This window comes from Hyperoodon ampullatus, assembly GCF_949752795.1.
Source record: "Hyperoodon ampullatus genome assembly, chromosome: 1".
NCBI lineage: Eukaryota > Metazoa > Chordata > Mammalia > Artiodactyla > Ziphiidae > Hyperoodon > Hyperoodon ampullatus.
The window spans coordinates 150832152-150853895 of NC_136914.1; positions in this window are offsets into that span (position 1 = coordinate 150832152).

Consider the following 21744-nt stretch of genomic DNA (forward strand, 5'->3'; position numbering starts at 1 on the left):
GCTCACCCTTACCACCATCACCAACCTCTAACCCCTTATCTTGCTTTATTTTTCTTTGGATTGCACTTATTAACAACTGGACTGTTGAGTATTTCTTACAATTTGTCTTGTTTGTCTACCTCCATTATATTATAAACTCCATGAAAAAGGGACTTTGTTTACTTTGTATGCCAGTACCTGGCACCTAGGCTCTCGACAAACATTAATTGAAAGGGTGTATGAATGAACTGCACAGTGCTCTGCTCAGTAAACACCACCTGGGCATTACAACACATGTTCTGGGTTGAAATAGTCATGTAAAATGTATTGACCACAGCCTAGTCTGTCATTAGAATAACCCCATTTTCACAGAATATTTATGTGAGACTTGGGTACATGTGGAATCATCAAACTCTTGGCTAAATAGGTCTTACTTTAACTACTAAAACAAAAAAAACCTGTGCTGATCATTATTGCACTAAAATTTTTCTTTATGTTCCCTATCATCATCACCCTCTACTAATTTTTATGGTTCACCTCCTGTGTTTCAATCTTTGCTTGTCAGATTATTACTTGAGTAGCTTGTACTTTGTCTCTAGAGAAGTGAAAATTGGAAGAGTAAAAGATAAAGAAAATGTATACATAATACAGGTAATGATCAGAATTATTGTTATTGTAATTTTGTTCATTCAGAACAGACTCTGAAATATTTCTGGGGAGCTGTGTCACCTACCACCATGTCATTCATTATGCTTTCATTAGTTCTCCATCTCAATAATTTACTTTGTTCATTTCGCATTAATATCCAGGTGATAGGATTGTAGTTAAGAAATATGTTGAACATTTGATTATTGATCAACCTGATGACAATGTCAGGCCGCATAATATAATGAATCCATGAAAGAACACTCTGGATCATTTTTAAGAGTAAAAGCACTGTTTTATTATTGTTTTTATTTTTTTCTTGGCTTCTGCTGGGAGTATGTTCTAGTTTCTAGTCACCTCACACTTAATCCTTTTTAATCTCTTGGCAGTCTGACCACTCAAATATTTCATCTTATGATAATAATTCAAAATTCAGATATTTACATGAAGACTCACAAAAGAACAGTATTTTTTCTGTTTTTCATTTCCCAGGTTGTCCAAATTAGGCAAAGTGTTTTCTGTACTTAACACTGTACTCACAAGTGCCTGGTATCCACTCAATCTAAAAAAAGCTGTGCTTGAAAGAGGGGTCCACCATAATAATACTAAAGGTCAAATAACGAACCTAAAAATCTGTTAGCAATAGCCATATGAGTTATTTACAATAAAACAACTAATAGGCCTATTTAATTGTCTCTTTGTATTTTGCCTCAAAACTCCACTTTCAACATTTTGTTTAAATATCTTATCTAGGAATGAATTTATATTAACTATAATAATTTTTAGGCTTCTATAAACTTTAGGTTTCTATAAAATTTCTTTATTAAAAATTGCATACATGAGAGAATATGCCATCACAAGCAAAATATTCCACTGCCTGGAGTGAGACTTTTCTTACTTGGTAAGCAAATATATAATATCTACCTTTTGTTGTAAGAATTTCAAACACACTAGGAGAGCTTTAATTCCCAAACAGAGAGGACTATTTCATTTACTACGTTTATTACCTATGTGATTATGAAATAACATTGGATTTGACATGTTCAAGAATAGGCACCCTTCTTTAGGTACAATTATTTTTTTTCCCAGAAGAGTCTAATTGGGTCTATAATTATTCGTTTGCAAATGAGTTTTTTTTTTTTTTTGGTCCATCTACAAAGGATTTGTCAAAATCTGGCAATATTTTACACTGCACTACGTTCTTACTGGTATTTATGTAAGCTAGAAACGAATATATTTATGATGCACTTTAGAGTCTAAAGTGGCTTGAAGAAGAGATTGGAATACTTTTTAAATGACCGAGTGCTTTCTAATATTGCAGACTAGAAATAGTTTTCTACACTTAAGCTTCCCTCAGATCATCAAATGCTAACAACTTTTATTCCTCTGGCTCAGCTATGCCTCAGTTCACCAAAGGATTAATGACTATTTTTTAAAAATGTTCTTTTGAGATCAGTCTAGGCTGGAGAAAAATATTTTACTAAACTTTCTTTGCCTTTGTAAGTAGTCTGAGGCTGCTAAAGAACATATATCTGGGAGTTGGGACATTTGATTCACATCAGCAAGCCCTTTGGGATGAATTTTAAACAAGTCAGGACCTTGAGCTACAGGTCAAAGCCATTACTTTTCACATTCTGTAGGTGAAAAACAACTTGTTTTTTATTTTAAAAATGGTGTTTTGAGACACAGGTAGAACTTGGAATTAAATAAGAATGTGTTTGTGGCCACTTGTGAAGCTCAGACCTAGATGTAGAAGCTTGAGAATGATGTGAAGGAAAGCGAACCAACAGAACATTTCAATTTCTGTGAGAAGCAGCGTGATGTGAAAAATCGAGAGCTCTGAAGACAGACAAGGGAGTGTCTAACCTTGAACATTTAGTAGCTTAGCACCTTCCTTATCTTGGACAAGCCACATATTATCACCACCATAAGACTACTATCACTACTAGAACAGCTATACTTCCAATAACTTACCCAATCACAGAGATTTAAAAAAAAAATAACTTCCTTATGTCTCAGGGTTTTTGCTTGTTTTTCCAACTGAAAACCTACCTTTTGTGTTGTTGTAAGAATCAGAATTTTGATAAAGATGTTGACATTTATTAGGGTGTCAAAAATTAATCTTCTACTGTTAATGGTTGGTATTTGGACACATAAATAGTTCTTAAATCTAAACTTACTGAACTTAGCCCAAATTCGTTGTAATAGTGGCAGACAGCAAGATTTTTTTTTCACAATCTTAAAATTTTCTGAACTATAAGCAGCTCACCTAGAGTTTAAGGCTACTTCTGATTATAATCCAGTTTCCTAAAGATTATCAAATGGAGCCATGTGTACATACTTGACTAGCAATATCTATTTGTTGAAAAGAATTTATTGACTCCACACATACACATAAAAATGCTGAAGACTTTTGATACCTATTTTTTAACTTAAGTATAGTTGACCTACAAGATTATATTAGTTTCAGGTGTACAACATAGTAATTTGATATTTTTATAGATTATACTCCATACAAAGTTATTATAAAATATTGAAGATATTCCCTGTGCTATACATTACTTTCTTGTAACTTATTTATTTTATACATAGCAGTTTGTACCTCTTAATTCCCTTCACTATTTTGCCTCTCTCACCCTCCCTTCTGGTAACCACTAGTTTGTTCTCCATATCTATGAGTCTGTTTCTGTTTTGTTATAATTGTTCATTTGTTTTATTTTTTAGATCCCACATATAAGTGAAAATACACAGTATTTGTCTTACTCTGTCTGAATTATTTCACTTAGCATTATGCCCTCCAGGTCCATCCATGTGGTCACAAATGGCAAAGTTTCATTCTTTTTTATAACTGAATAATATTCCATTGTAAATCTTGGTGAGGATATTGAGAAAAGGGAACCCTTGTGCACTGTTGCTAGGAATATAAATTAGTGCAGTCATTATGGAAAAAACATGGTTTCCTCAAAAAATTTGATATCTTTTTTTTTTTTTTGGTTGCATCGGGTCTTCTTTGTTACACTTGGGCTTTCTCTAGCTGCAGTGAGTGGGGTCTACTCTTCATTGTAGTGCACTTCTAGTTGCCATGGCTCCTCTTATTGTACAGCACGGGCTCTAGGCATGCAGGCTTCAGTTGCTGTGGCTCGTGGGCTCTAGAGCGCAGGCTCAGTAGTTGTGGCACAGGGGCTTAGTTGCTCCTCGGCATGTGGGATCTGCCCAGACCAGAGCTCGAACCCGTGTCCCCTGCATTACCAGGTGGATTCTTAACCACTCTGCCACCAGGGAAGCCCTGATATCTATTATTTTAATAGATGAACATATGGCATTTGTACAATTGCACCTGAAATTTTGATTTGTTAAATCTCCTAGAAAAATGGAACAAGTTTGGGAAAGAAGAAAATATTGTTTATTGTGTACCTTTTATGTCCCAGGCAACAAACTAAGCATCTGAATAGCATCAAGGCTAATACATAAATATAAAATGGCTTTATTTTTTTAACCACCAGCACTGAGTGTGCTGTGTGGAGTAGTCAGTCCATCCACAGTTGAGAGGTTGATCACTGAACATCTCCAGGGAACACATTCACCTTGTAGTCCTCTCTCATGACCTTAGCTCAATCCATTTGCACAATTTATCTTCAATAACTTTCTATTATTAAACAATCACTATTGTTTTCCTACTCACCCCGTGCCTAGGAGGTTCCACTTTAGTGGTTTGGAGGTTTAGAAGTGTGTGTATGTGTGGGGAGGATATTCCAGTTCCCAAATCTCATCCCTACACTCCCCCTGATGTGTACCTTTCTAGAAATGTTAGAGCTAAGTGGAGGGAAGGGGAGGGGAGGCAGTTTCCTTGGATAACCACCCATGACAAAACTATAGTTTTCCCTTTAATTAGTGCAAACTCCTCAACTTCCTCATTGGCTGCGGGTTTGATGTTGACATGTTGGCCCTATAGGTGAATGGCTCACTCCCGTAGAGCTCACCTGGGCATTGGTGGCCCCTTCGAAAATTAAGCCACATATTTTCATCCTCCTGGAGGCCTCATACTTCATTCCTCTGAAAAGTACATGCCTTTGACCCACACTCCTATAGTCTAATGTTCAACCGTGGTTCCATGGGTTACCTAGTCTCCTGGTGAGTGCTCAGACCAGAGACACTTGTGAGATCAGACATTGAGATGACACAGTTTTTCTCTTACTTTTCTCAGGCTTCCCAGCAAACCTTCACCTCTCATGTTTTTTTACCCATGCTTTGGTAACACAAAGAACAGGAAGTCTGATGGCTAAATAGATATCACACCAGAAAATAAAATGTAGGTTCCTCATTTTACAGGTATCTCTTTGGGCCGCCCACATTGGTTTTCAAAAGGAAAAGCATGCCACCCACTCAAATGGGAGATGGGCATATGGAATGGCTCCTTTTCATGAAATTTTCCACAATTTTCTGCATTCTTACAGAAATAAACAGAATCTCTCAATATAGGTTAATGACCTTACACCAAATGGAAATTATGGGGAGCCAAAACTGTTCATGTGCATCTCTGATAAGTATATTTGAAAGTGCCTCAAGTAGGAAGAATCCTTACCTAAAATCCCTGGACCAACCTTAGGTTTCAAAGCAGGTCTATGAACCACTGAAATTATGTGCAATATTTTTATGTGAATGCATACGTGTAATATCCTTGGGTATTCCAAATGTTTTCATCAGAAAATTTAAATGAAACAAAACAAAATAAAGCAGCAAAAATTCCATAATAATTGTTTGTTCCATAACATTGGATGCATATTCTTTGAGAAATTCTCCTATAAAGTCTCCTTTTTCTCATCCTAATACAGATATTGTATAGCACTGACTTTGAGATTAAGAATTCTGGAAAATACTTAGAGGACACTTCTTTTTATGTTGTGAATTAAATGCAGATCTTTGTGATTAAACAGTCCTCAGGACTTGGGCTAGCATCCTTTACAAAGGATATGTGGCTCCTGGAAGACCACCTCACTGCAGCTTGAAGCTAAATGCAACTAAAAATATCTACCAGAATTTGAATAAATTCTTATGACAGAAGTTGGCATCATCTCTAAAATCTAGATTTATGCACACTAATTTGATCATTATCTGCCATTACATATTTGAGGGCACAGATCCAAGGTTCAAGGCCAAAAACTTTGCCGAAAGTAGCTTGCACCACAAACCTAACTGTGCAGGAAAGGATAAAAAGTCTTCAACAACTGTTCACCATTATTCTCATCTTAGATTTGTAATAAGAATCTATTGAAAACAGTTTTGTCTTATAAAAGCTACCATTTAATATGCTTTAAATCTTAAAAGTTTTTGAATAGCAAAACTTTAAAATGTGTATGTATAGATTGCACATATAAGCAATATCATATGATATTTGTCTTTCTCTGTCTGGCTTACTTAACTTAGTATGATTATCTCCAGGTTCATCCATTTGCTGCAAATGACATTATTTCATTCTTTTTTATGGCTGAGTAATATTCTATTCTATATATATGTATGTATATATATATATATATATATATATATATATGCCACATAAGATACAAATAGAACTTATTTACAAAAGAGAGACTCACAGACATAGAAAACAAACTTTTGGTTACCAAAGGGGAAAGGGGAGGAGGGATAAATTAGGAGGTTGGGATTAACATATACACATTACTACCATAAAATAGATAACCAACAAGGACCTACTGTATAGCACAGGGAACTACACTCAACATTTTGTAATAACCTATAAGGGAAAATAATCTGAAAAAGAATATATATATGAATATATATATATATATGAATATACATATATGAATATATATATATGAATCACTGTGCTGTACACCTGAAACTAACACAATATTGTAAATCAACTGTACTTTAATAAAAAAGTGTATGTATATATTAAAAATCTATTATAGAGGTTGTCATTCTGCTTATGTCTTTCATTATTTAAGCTCAGACTCATTTACAGGTATCAATTTATTTATTGCATGAATCAAATTTCATTTTCATTGACAATACAGTAGATGAATAGTATTTAATTTTAAAAAAGAACCCTCAAAAAACATTTTCAGCCTAACTCAATCTTTTTCTTTTTTTGGAAGGAATTCTTTTTATTTTTAATTTTTTTCAATTTTTATTTTATATTGGAGTATAGTTGATTAACAATATTGTGTTGTTAGTTTCAGGTGTACAGCAAGTTATTCAGTTATACATATACAAGTATCTATTTTTCAAATTCTTTTCCCATTTAGCTTGTTACTTATGGTGTGATCCTTTTCTTAATAGTTTAGAATAATTAAAGACTTTTTAAAGATAATAGCTTCAGAAATGAATTTAGCCCCCCCAAAACAACAGAACTATTTTAAACTTTCTTAAATTTAGGGGGCTTCCCTTGATTTTTTTTTTTTTTTTTACTTCATCAGATGTAAAGTATTGCTTAAACTCACATTAAAGGAGTAGTCAGCTGTGCTAATCATCTCTAAAGAAAAATACAGTGAAAGCTATAATCTGCCACTGTTTTAAATTTTGAAGACGAAAGCAGTAGAATCATATACTTCATCAATGTGAGACATATAACTCAATACTAATACTGTAAAGATGAGGAGAAAGAAAGGAGACTTCATTGAAATCAATATAATGACTAAATTATTACCTACTATAGGAGTGGTGGAATATTTCTGATATACCATTGTAAATAATAAAACCTTTAATGTTAAATTAGGTAACACTGGTTACCAAACGGCTTCTATGTAACCTAACTACACATTTTACTCCAATTTGCAATCACTACACATTCAGCAGTATCTCCTAGACACCTTACTGCCAGAAATCATGCAATTATATAATATTAGGAGTTGACCTTTTGTTATGTAATCCTGCTCTCATCCATTGGATATGAGAAAGCTGAAAATAACATGAGCACTGGCTTAGCATCAGATCTGATATAAATCTGTCCTGATAATCACATGACTTTTTGAATTCAACTTCATTTCGTTGCATCTGTTTTCTTGTCAAATTTGAGAAGTGTTATAAGGATCAAATGAGATGACATGTATGAAAGTACGTTGTAAGTGTTGAAATCATTGTTTTGTGAATTATGTAACACCATGTGTCCTTGCATGGTGTGCAGTTTGCATGTATACACATACCACTAAGGGAACTCAATTAGGGCAGATTCTCTGATGCATCCCAAGGGACTTGAAAAGACAGCACTGGAATTTGTACCTAGTCCATCAACCTTAGTTCCACTCTCAGCAGTTATGGTCACTACTCGAGTGGCTCAGGAGAAAACCCTCCAACAAGACAATAAAGAGATGGAGAATCTTTACCCTAGTTTAGTATTTAGCCAAAAGATGATTAAGAATTATCTTATCATTTTGTCTCTCCAGAATCTTCGAAGCCTGGAACCTACTTTTCCCAAGATCCGACACTAGTTTAGGTTTCACCGTTGAGAGTCACCTCACAATAATTGTAAGGTGAAAGAGAATCAGAGCCATTTCACTCTGACAGCAGTAGGCCAGTGAGCAAAAGATAGATGTGATGTTTTCCAGTGGCTTCAGGTGTTCTGTGAATCACCTGTGTCAGTGCTACAGGTAGTTGATAGGTCTGATCATTCTCTTTGCCATTGTCTACAACTTCCAGATTTCCTGAAAGTCAGTGATGCCTTTCCTGACCTTTGTTTTTCTAGCTTTTCTAATGCTTTTGCATGCACGTAATTTATTATATTAAATCTCTTCCTGTTTTCTTTACAAAACCCTAACTGATACAGTATCCCATTTGCCTAGATATTCATGAGTTCTTTATCAATTATCTAATTACTGCATAACACATAACCACAAAACTCAGTGGCTTAAAGCAACAATAATGGTTAAACTAGAAATCAATTAAAAAGATATTTAGAAAATCTCCAAATATTTGGAGACTAAAAGACTTTTAAACAAGCCGTTAGTCATAGAAGAAATTGAAGTAGGAACTAGAAAATAGTCTTATCTAAATGAAAATGAGAATACATCTTTGCCAAAGTAGTCAAACTTGTGAGACACAGATAAAGCACTGCTTAGAGAGAAATTCATAGAACTAAGTGCCTATATTAGAAGAGAAGGAATATTTGAAATCAATGACTCCAGCTTCTACCTTTAAATGTTAGAAAAAGAAGAGCCCATTAAATTCAAAGTAAGCAGAAGAGTAAATAAAAAGTTAAGAACAGAAATCAATAACATAAAACACACACATGAAAGTAGAAAAAATCAATGAAACAAAAAGCTGATTCTTTGAGAAGATGAGCAAAATTGATAAATGTCTAGCCAGACTGATTAGGAGGAAAAGGAAAGAAGGCACAAATGACCAATATCAGGAATAGTAGAGGATGTAATTACACACTTTATAGATGTTTAAATGATAATAAAGAAACATTATGAACAACTTAATGACAATAAATTTGATAATCTAGGTGAAATTCATTGACAGGCATGAACTACCAAGGCTCATCAGGAAGAAATGGTTTCTTTAATTTTTTAAAAAGTTATTTTATATTGGATATTGGAGTATAGTTGATTTACAATGTTGTGTTAGTTTCAGGTGTATAGAAAAGTGATTCATTTATACATATACATATATCTATTTTTTTTCAGATTCTTTTCCCACATAGGTTATTACAGAATGCTGAGTAGATTTCCCTGTGCTATACAGTAGGTTGTTGTTGATTATCTAATTTATATATAGTAGTGTGTATATGTTAATCCCAAACTCCTAATTTATCCCTCCACCCACCCCACCTGGAAGGAATGGTTAAACAGAATAGCCCTACATTTATTAAAGATGTTGGCTTTGTAGTTAAAAACTTTTCCACAAAGGAAACTCGGGGCCTGAATTGTTTCACTGATGAATTTGACCAAATATTTAAGAAAGAAATAATAACAATTATACATAAATTCTTCCAGGAATGTTAGGAAGAGAGAATACTGCACAAATCATTCCATGAACTCAGTATTTTTCTGATATCTAAGACAATGCAAGAATAGAAAAGCATGGACTCACCTGCCTCACAAAAAGAGGTGCAAAATTTCGTAACTTTTTAACAAATCTATACCAATGGTTTATAAGAAAAATAAAACATGATCAAATGGAAGTTATTACAGGAATACAGGCTTTGTTTAATATTTAAGAATTGATCACTATAATTCACATGTCCACAGAGTAATATATACATAATCCCCCCATTAGATGCAGAAAAAAGCGTTTTGACAAACCTATCAGCAAATAAAAAATAGAAGGGACTTCCTTGACCTTAATGAGGAAAGACTGAATACTTTACCCCCAAACATAAGGAACAAGGCAAAAATGTCCACTCTTATGATTTCTGTTCAACATTGTGCTGACGATTCTATTCAGAAGCAATAGACAACAAAAATATATATATATAAATGTATTTAGATTAGAAATAAACAAGTAAAACTATACTTACAGACAATCTGATTGTATATGTAGAAAATAGTAAGAAAATTATAAAAATGATAGTGAGCTTAACAAGATTGTATATTACAAGGTCAACATAAAGAAATCAATTGTTTTTCCATATACTAACATCAAGCAATCTGAAATTGAAATTTAAGATACCATTTTAAGTAGCATCAAATTATGAAATTCTTGGAGATAAACTCGTCAAAAAATATGTAAGACCTGTAAACTGAACACCACAAAAACTTTACTGTGACAGAGTTTAAAAAAACCCAAATAAATGGAGAGATGTACTGTGTTCAGGAATAGAAAGCTCAGTATTATTAAGATATTAATTTCCCCTTCATTGAATCTATAGATAAATTACAATCTCCACTCACTATCAAAAAAAATCTGAGCATCTTTTTGTAGAAATTCGCATACTGATTGTAAAATTCATACAAATGAATTTGATCTATAAAATTCACAATTATTTTGAAAAATAACAAGCTTTTAGACTTAAAACCTAATTTCAAAATTAATTATAAGGTAACATTAATTAAGACAGTGTGCTGACATGGGAGATCGATAAATACATCAATAGAACCGAAAAGGAAGTTCAGGAATAGAACTATACGTATATGGTCAATTGATTTTCTTTTTGTCAAATTATTTTTGGCAGAGGTGACAAGAGGAAAGAATAACCTTTTCAATGAATTGTGCTAGGACAATTGGTTATCCATATGCAAAAATATGAACTTTGATCCATACCTTATAACACACAAAAAATCACTCCAGATTAATCATTGATCTAAATGTAAATTTTTTTTTCTATAAAATTTCTAGAAGAGAACATGGGAAAATATTTGTGACCTGGGGCTAGGTAAAATCTTTTTAGATCCAACAGTCAAATCATAATTCCTAAATTGGTATGCATTTAGATGGTGAATAGTAAATGGCTGAAAATTGGCACAGAAGGCCACTGAGGGTGGTGGTGAGAAAAAAATTAAGGAAAATCTTTATAAAATTTTGCTTTTGATTCTCCCCCTGTTAACTTTGGATAATTGTTGCCTTCTCTTTATTACTGGAAATTGGCAGCAACACGCCAGACTGCTGACATTGATGAATTAATAACCAGGGAGGGAAAAATCCCTGCTGAGGTGATGGAAACATGTAGATTGTCTAGGCCCTTGCTCCTTTCCTACTTCCCTTTCCACACTGAAGAGCTGGAATTCATTTCTCCCTAAGGGTTTACAGATGAAACTGTGATCGGAAAATTTGCCTCATATTGAGCAAAATAAAATATGTTAATTGAGACTTTCAGATTGTATTGAGAAACAGAATCCAACTAATGTATTCCCTGTAAGAGATCTACTTAAAAACACCAAACAGAGTGAAAATAAAAGGATGGAGAGATATATACCTGGTAAATAAGACTAAAAAAAGAAAAACACACACACCTGGGGAAACAATATCAACACCTGATAAAACAGATTTTAATGTAAAAAGATATGATAAGGGTATTATTTCTATAAAAATAAAATATGGAAAGATGATATATCTGTCATAAACATATGCCCATCTAATTCTGTGGACTCCAAATATACAAAAGCTACAACTAAATAGCAGGAAGACAAATATAAATCAACAATTTTAGTTTTTGTTTCTAGAATAATTTTCTTAGAAACTAATAGAAGTAGGCCAAAAATAAACATGGATAATGAAGATTTGAAGAATACAATGAAAAATCTTGAGCTAGTATATATATCTATCTATCTGTCTATCTATCCTGCTTTATTCAACAGACATTAAATACAGATCTTTTCCATAACACATAGAACATTAAAAAATAGATTATGTATTAGGTCATAAGAAAATAAATTCCAAAGGATTAGTACTTTTTTCTTCTATCAAAATGAGGTGAAATTAGAAATAAATAAGAAAGAGCAGCTAAGAAAAACCCATATGTTTTTTTTATTAGTTTCTGCTTTATAACAAAGTGAATCAGTTATACATATACATCTGTTCCCATATCCCTTCCCTCTTGCGTCTCCCTCCCTCCAACCCTCCCTATCCCACCCCTCGAGGCAGTCACAAAACACCGAGCTGATCTCCCTGTGCTATGCGGCTGCTTCCCACAATCTATCTACCTTACGTTTGGTAGTGTATATATGTCCATGCCTCTCTCTCGCTTTGCCACAGCTTACCCTTCCCCCTCCCCATATCCTCAAGTCCATTCTCAAGTAGGTCTGTGTCTTTATTCCTGTTTTATCCCTAGGCTCTTTGTGATTTTTTTTTTCCTTAAATTCCATATATATGTGTTAGCATACGCTATTTGTCTTTCTCTTTCTGACTTACTTCACTCTGTATGACAGACTCTAGGTCTATCCACCTCATTACAAATAGCTCAATTTCATTTCTTTTTGTGGCTGAGTAATATTCCATTGTATATATGTGCCACATCTTCTTTATCCATTCATCCGATGATGGACACTTAGGTTGTTTCCATCTCCGGGCTATTGTGAATAGAGCTGCAATGAACATTTTGGTACATGTCTCTTTTTGAATTATGGTTTTCTCAGGGTATATGCCCAGTAGTGGGATTGCTGGGTCATATGGTAGTTCTATTTGTAGTTTTTTAAGGAACTTCCATACTGTTCTCCATAGTGGCTTTACCAATTTACATTCCCACCAGCAGTGCAAGAGTGTTCCCTTTTCTCCACAACCTCTCCAGCATTTATTGTTTCTAGATTTTTTGATGATGGCCATTCTGACTGGTGTGAGATGATATCTCATTGGAGTTTTGATTTGCATTTCTCTAATGATTAATGATGTTGAGCATTCTTCCATGTGTCTGTTGGTAGTCTGTATATCTTCTTTAGAGAAATGTCTATTTAGGTCTTCTGCCCATTTTTGGATTGGGTTGTTTGTTTTTTTGCTATTGAGCTGCTTATAAATTTTGGAGATTAATCCTTTGTCAGTTGCTTCATTTGCAAATATTTTCTTCTGTTCTGAGGGTTGTCTTTTGGTCTTGTTTATGGTTTCCTTTGCTGTGCAAAAACTATGAAGTTTCATTAGGTCCCATTTGTTTATTTTTGTTTTTATTTCCATTTCTCTAGGAGGTGGGTCCAAAAGGATCTTGCTGTGATTTATGTCATTGAGTGTTCTGCCTATGTTTTCCTCTAAGAGTTTGATAGTTTCTAGCCTTACATTTAGGTCTTTAATCCATTTTGAGCTTATTTTTGTGTATGGTGTTAGGGAGTGATCTAATCTCATACTTTTACATGTCCCTGTCCAGTTTTCCCAGCACCACTTATTGAAGAGGCTGTCCTTTCTCCACTGTACATTCCTGCCTCCTTTATCAAAGGTAAGGTGACCATATGTGCGTGGGTTTATCTCTGGGCTTTCTATCCTGTTCCATTGATCTATCTTTCTGTTTTTGTGCCAGTACCACACTGTCTTGATTACTGTACCTTTGTAGTATAGTCTGAAGTCAGGGAGCCTGATTCCTCCAGCTCCGTTTTTCATTCTCAGGATTGCTTTGGCTATTCGGGGTCTTTTGTTTTTCCAAACATATTTTGAAATTTTTTGTTCTAGTTCTGTGAAAAATGCCAGTAGTAGTTTGATAGGGATTGCATTGAATCTGTAGATTGCTTTGGGTAGTAGAGTCATTTTCACAATATTGATTCTTCCAATCAAGGAACATGGTATATCGCTCCATGTATTTGTATCATCTTTAATTTCTTTCATCAGTGTCTTATAATTTTCTGCATACAGGTCTTTTGTCTCCTCAGGTACGTTTATTCCTAGGTATTTTATTCTTTTTGTTGCAATGGTAAATGGGAGTGTTTTCTTGATTTCAATTTCAGATTTTTCATCATTAGTGTACAGGAATGCCAGAGATTTCTGTGCATTAATTTTGTATCCTGTTACTTTACTGAATTCGTTGATTAGCTCTAGTAGTTTTCTGGTAGCATCTTTAGGCTTCTCTATGTATAGTATCATGTCATCTGCAAACAGTGACAGCATTACTGCTTCTTTTCCAATTTGGATTCCTTTTATTTCCTTTTCTTCTCTGATTGCTGTGGCTAAAACTTCCAAAACTAAGTTGAATAAGAGTGGTGAGAGTGGGCAGCCTTATCTTGTTCCTGATCTTAGTGGAAATGGTTTCAGTTTTTCACCATTGAGGATGATGTTGGCTGTGGGTTTGTCATATATGGCCTTTATTATATTGAGGAAAGTTCCCTCTAGGCCTACTTTCTGCAGGGTTTTTATCATAAATGGGTGTTGAATTTTGTCGAAAGCTTTCTCTGCATCTATTGAGATGATCATATGGTTTTTCTCCTTCAATTAGTTAATATGGTGCATCACGTTGATTGATTTGCATATATTGAAGAATCCTTGCATTCCTGGAATAAACCCCACTTGATCATGGTGTATGATCCTTTTAATGTGTTGTTGGATTCTGTTTGCTAGTATGTTGTTGAGGATTTTTGCATCAATGTTCATCAGTGATATTAGCTTGTAGTTTTCTTTCTTTGTGACATCCTTGCCTGGTTTTTGTATCAAGGTGATGGTGGCCTAGTAGAATGAGTTTGGAAGTATTCCTCCCTTTGCTATATTTTGGAAGTTTTAGAAGGATAGGTGTTAGCTCTTCTCTAAATGTTTGATAGAATTCGCCATCTGGTCCTGGGCTTTTGTTTGTTGGAAGATTTTTTTTTAATTAATTAATTAATTTTTTTATTTTTATCTCTGTTGGGTCTTCATTTCTGTGTGAGGGCTTTCTCTAGTTGCGGCGAGAGGGGGCCACTCTTCATCGCGGTGCGCAGGCCTCTCAGTGTCGCGGCCTCTCTTGTTGCAGAGCACGGGCTCCAGATGCGCAGGCTTAGTAGTTGTGGCTCACAGGCCCAGTTGCCCCGTGGCATTTGGGATCTTCCCAGACCAGGTTTCAAACCCGTGTCCCCTTCATTGGCAGGCAGATTCTCAACTGCTGCGTCACCAGGGAAGCCCTTATTGGAAGATTTTTAATCACAGTTTCAATTTCAGTGCTTGTGATTGGTCTATTCATATTTTCTATTTCTTCCTGATTCAGTCTTGGCAGGTTGTGCATTTCTAAGAATTTGTCCATTTCTTCCAGGTTGTCCATTTTATTGGCATAGAGTTGCTTGTAGTAGTCTCTCCTGATCTTTTGTATTTCTGCAGTGTCAGTTGTTACTTCTCCTTTTTCATTTCTAATTCTATTGATTTGAGTCTTCTCCCTTTTTCACTTGATGAGTCTGGCTAATGGTTTATCAATTTTGTTTATCTTCTCAAAGAACCATCTTTTAGTTTTATTGATCTTTGCTATCGTTTCCTTCATTTCTTTTTCATTTATTTCTGATCTGATCCCATATGATTTTAAATTAAATAACATATTGCTAAACAGTCTTTGGCAAAATTAGAAAATTATAAAGGAAATGTAAAGATAGTTACAATTTAGTAATGAAAAAATAATAGATACATAGATAATTGGATATTTGTATAGATATGTAATAGTTATATGTTTTATATTGTGTATTAATATATTATATATATTATATAACAATAGTTTATATATATGTGTGTATATATATCAGCATTTGTTGGAAACTGCTAAAGCCATACTTGGAGGAATATTGATAGCTTTAAATGCTTTTATCAGGAATTAAGAAGGATTAATAAGCTAATATTCAACCCAAGAAGCTAGAAATAGAACAAGAAACTGAACTCAAAGAAGAACATAGGAAATAAAGCCAAGGGCAGAAACAAAATAAAGAATAAATAGAGAATATTAACAAATTCAAAATCACGTTCATTAAAAAGATTAATAAGTTAGATTGCTGGCAAATCCGATTAAGAGAGAAATGAGAGAATGAGTAAAAAGGGAAAAGATTCAAAAAAACAAACTACAGGTTGGAAATAGAAAATCACCACTGAGACACAAAGATTAAAGGAAAAGCAAGAAACTATTAAAATTCACCAACAAATATGAAAACTGGATCACATGAATAAATTTCTAGAAAAAAGTACTAAAAATTGATCAAGGAAAATATGGAACTCAAATAGACCAATAAGTAGTAAACAATTGCAGTGTTAATGAAAATATTTCCCTTTTAGGAAAACTTAGATCCATTTGGTTTATAAATTAATTCAGCCAAGCTGTAAATAACTAGTTAATTACTGTCTTATAAAAAATCATGAAAGCTCTACAGCTCATCTTATTAGTAGAGATTTCATAAGGTACAATCTAATATTAGGCTTGTGAATATATATTCAAAGTCACACAAATAATACAAGGAAATATAATCTTAGGTCTATTATACTTATGAACCTAGAAACAAAATATATAGGTGATCAAATTCAAAATGTTATTAAAAATAGTATAACATTATCAAGTAGTGTTAATTTCAGTATTCAAGGATTTTCAGCATCAGACAATTTGTCCTTATAATTTATCACATTAATAATCTAAAGTAGGGATTGATAAACTACAGCCCATGGGTGAAACCCAACCTGTAGCTTGGTTTTATATGATCCTTGATATTAGAATGGTTTTTACATTTTGAAAGGGTTCTAAACAAACTAACAAAACAGTGAATATGTGACAGAAACTGTATGTAGTCTGCTACCTAAAATATTTTCTATATGGCCCTTTGCTGAAAAAGTTTGTCAATACTTAGTCTAAATGATAAAACTAAGGAATATCTCAATCAATATAGAAGAAACATTTGATATTTATGATGAAAATTCTTGGCAATCCAGGAAGAGAAGGACATTTTTTTAACTTGGTAAAATTTTTCTATAAAAATATTTGTGGCAAAGGTTAAACATAATGGAAGAAATAATGGTGTACTTACTCTTTTTAAATTCAAGGGCTAGAGAAAAAATTATATTATCACTGATTTAACATGATACTGGAATTCTAGGTCCAAGCCATAACGAAAGAAAAAGAAGAGGCTTAAGTATTAAAAGGGAAGAGAATTTCTTATTTATGGATTATATGATTATGTACCAGGAAAAAACTAACAGAAGAGATAGATTATTTGAAGAAGTAAAAGCTCAATAAATTTTCTGGATAAAAATCAATTACATTGAATTTTTGACACCAGCATAATCACTAAAAAAAATTAAAAATAAGGTACTATATATAACAATAAATTCAAATAGAAAAACTAAGAAGCATCCTAAATATAATCTAAATCAAACATGTACGAGACATCTATAGAGAAAAATTTTAATTTGGAGACTTTTATACTCTTGGATGAGATGAATTAATATTATAAAAACATCAAACATCCATAGATTAATTTATATATTCAACGTTATCTAAGTCTAAATCCTAGTAGCTTTCTTTGAGGAAACCAAACATTTTCTCTATATTTTTTATTCCAAGGAAATTCTCAACTTGAGCCATAGGTGACGCACTAGGGACGTTCTTTGCAACACTATTTGTGGAGGTGAAGAATTGGAGTCCCTCTGATCCCAAACTAGGAAAGTCAAAGGAAAAATGGGAGGAATACACACCGTGGGGTCTCACGTAGGAGATAGAACCAACGGAGAACACACAGCAACACGTGTGACTGACTTTAAAGTTATGGTGCTGAAGGGAAAATAGCGATAAAGACAGCAAAAGAAACAGTGAAATATGTAAAACAACGCCATTTACATAATTTCAAAATATACATAAATTTTGCACCAACACAATGAAACAAAAGTAAACACATTAAATTGATTTAAATGGTTGCCTTTGGAGTACTGGAGAGGAGGGACTTGGGAGTGGGGACATAAGAGGAAACAAAAATGTAAGTAACTGAAGTAAGAGCAGGATATTGCACAGAACCACTGGTCATGGTGCTGTAACATGAACTGAGGAGTTTAAGTCACCCAACTCTCTGAGCCTGGCATCCAAAGGAGATTAAAATAAACAGCCAAAGCAAAACACAGGGAAGAAGGTACTGTTTAGATATCAATGACTGTAGGCCATTAAAAGTCTATATACATTGTGGTCATCCATTTACAATGCTTGGTGTCAGTTTATTTATCTCTTGTAAAAATAAAATACAGTGTGTGTGTGTGAAAAAAAGAAGTCTATATACATCTATGGAACAAAAGTGACTGAATTTTTTCCCTCCTTTTCTGTTTAATTTTCAGGCTCTCCTTTTCCTTGCTCTTTCATCTGAACTTATATTTATTCAATTTTCTTAAATTCTAAAATAAAATGATGTAATAACTCTTCTTTGACCCTAAGCCACACCTGGTCTATTCTCTTCAAAGATTCTTAGAAAAGCAGCTTATGCCAAATGCTCTGTTTCCACACCTCTTATTTACTCTTTAGTCATTGTAAGTGGGCCACCAATCTCTGACATACACGTTGACATTGGTATTTTTATATTTTAATATATTTACATATTTAATATCTAATGTATTTTATCTATTGAATTTACTGTGTTTTAAATATATTAATATCACATTTGATATATTCTTTTGCTAGGAGATAAGAGGTTCCTTAAGGCCACCTCATGTAATAATTCATCTTTTCATCCACTCACACATCTTAGCACAGTGTCTTGCAATATTAAGTATCTCAAAATAGTAAATGAATAAACAGAATGGTACATTTTATTTTTAGAGTCCCAATTTACCTTTTTTCTTTGTCTTTGGTCATAGTCATACAGTCTGGGTTTATATGTTGTCCTCATCACTCATGGCCTACGTATGTTGAAATGTACATCATTGGGGAAGACATTTAGCCACTCCAAAGAGATATACTGAACAGAATTAGGATTCAAGATGAGCAGGGTTCTAGCAATAAAGCAATACAGCCAATTTGATGCTGAATGGTCATGCTATGAATCCATGGATCTTTGTAATATTTTTTGCCTTGGGCCGAAGTCATCCAATAGACTGTGTTAGAGCTGAGCCTATAGGTGAAGGTTAAGTAGTCCTAGGTATAAGGAAGTGTGTAAGCAGGGAACCAGCTTCCCATTATACCAGACATGTAAATCAGGAACTGGCTGGCCTACAGCTAATAGAAGTCTACTTCAAGTAGCTGATAAGCATAGAACATCCTTTTTAATGTCTGTTCTGCCCTAGTGAAGAGGTAACCTACAGAGCCCTGCTAGGCCATCCTCTTAATCTCTTCTGTTTATCCTTTATATATCCTTTCCTATATTGGTAATTTTGAATATTTCACTCTCTCTCTGATATTCTGTACATATTTTCTGATACATTTGATTTTTTCATTAGTAAAGTCTATATTTTAATATTTAAGTCCCTTATATTATACACTGGTATGCATACCTCTGCTTCCTCTATCATTTTGGCCTCTAGTAATACTACTTATGAGAAACTATGTCCTTGTGATACATGCTTTGTACTATTAAAAATGTAATGTTAATATTATTGTATCTATAGTGTCAATAATATCTTTCGTTAACAATGAAAAAACCTTGATTATTTCAAGTAATCCCTAGGGATAGTGCTTTTTGCATACTCAAGGAGAATGGGTCATCAGTAATGAAGATCTTTGTATCAATAAACAGCATAATTTATCTGAGAGAATTAGATCATATTTTAAATCCTATTCTTAAACCTAATAGAAATGGCTTATCTTCTCCTTGGGTCTATTGTTTTACCTGTAAATTATGATGAATTTTAAGGTTCTTAAAATATTTTTAATTGTGTTATCTGTGATTCTAGTAGTTCAGCATATCTTTATAAGTGCAGCTGCAAAGTGATCAAAATAATAGCCCTCTACTGTGGTCCTAAGGAAGGACTGAAAAGGATCCAAATTCAAACTTTTTCACAGTTAATCATGAAGAGAATGAGGAGATAAAATCAGTCTCAAATATTTGAAGCTCAGTAAAGCAGAATTTCTCATACAGTCATCTGAATTTGTTGAATACAAGAGTAGAAATAGAAATATAATTCAAACAATAGCCCAGACTACCTTTCAGTAAGTCAAGGAATATATTTTGAGGATTTACCAGTGACTACTTTTGTTCTTGGACCTCTAGCAAACTAGCAGGTATTAGATACAATCTCTCCCTTCAGGCAACTTAAGAGCTTTACTAAGTAATGTTCCTACTGGGAAAAAAAAACCCATAATATAATCAAATGAAAAATTAGACCAAACATAAAAGAAATGAATTGTTTTAGACAAAGCACAGACTCTCTAGGAACCCGAGGGGCTCATTTGTCTTATAAGAATTATATATTTTTCCACACCTGCAGAATCTGGACACTGTGAGTTCATCAGGTTACCATGAGTCAGATATCATTCTACATGCTACCCATGCAAAGAGCTTAACTATAATCAAAAGAAAAAATTTAACACATTGAAATGATTACATGATATTAGGCAGTTTTCTAGATCCTATTACTGAATAGACAATTTTTTAAGGAACCTGTATATTACTTTCGTATATAATGCAAAGAATATTTCATTCACGTGATTGTTTTTTATATTGAAGGACTAAAATCCAGATGGATGTCTAAATAAATTTTCAATAGAAGAACAATATATTCTGGTATACTATGATGGATTTGAGCAATCTGAATGGGACTTTGACTAAAAGCTGTTAAAATAAAGGAGTTGTGGTAGAGGAAATCTTAAAAATTAGTCTTAAGTAACAAAGAACAGTTCATTATTCAGCTCAAACAAATAGAGGAAAATACTATTTTATTTTATTTTTTATTATACTTCAATTTCTAGCTAAAGATCTTAAAGACTGAAATAAATGTTTTTAGAACATTTTCCAAATATCAGCCTGATAAATGGAATTTTGACAGCAAAAACTTGATCCTAAAACTAAATAAAAAAACCTTGATCTACATTGATTCATGAGCTTGTCTTCAACTAGTACAAAGAGCAGAAAGCATTGTAAATTATATTGTACGTGGTGAAACTGATTTCATTATTGAAGTTTTCCAATTTTCCCATACATAAATGGAAAAGTTATTTAAGAAATAAACTGCAAAAAATTAATATTTAAGAAATAAACTGCAAAAAAATTAAGTTCCACTAAGATTTTGGAGTATCAGTATATCACATTGCTGAGTTCACACTTCTTTAATGAGACAGAATATTTTACAATTTGCAGAAGAGCTCTGTTACCTATTATTTTCCTAAGACAGTGGTCTTACTGCTTGTGAACACTGCCTGGTTTAAAGAATAGAAAAGGGTGAGTGTAAGGGTATTTGTTCAGAACTGGAGGAATTCTGTTTTCTAAAGGAAAGGGCTGCTGAATACTTGGTTAACTTGAAATCATGGTAGCTCTTTTCCCACTCTGAAGCAAAACATTTATTTTCCCATACGTTTAGCTGAAGAAACAGCTAACTCCAATATTTTTCTTAAAAGAAAGTGGTCATTGTTGCTATTTCTATTCTTGTTATACTTCATCCTTTGAAGGAAGGTACAGTGGACTTAATGTGTACCTCCAAAATGTATAGGTTGAAGCCCTAATCCCAATATGATAGCATTTGGAAGTGAGAGGTAATTAGGCTATAGATATTGAGCCTCTTATCTTGTTTACAAGCCACCAGTTTATGGGATTTTGCTATAACAGCCAGAGCTGACTAAGACAAAGGGTACCCAGAGCTAGACTAGTACTCACATTGAGGCCATGCTCTTCTGTTAAAGATAATTCCACA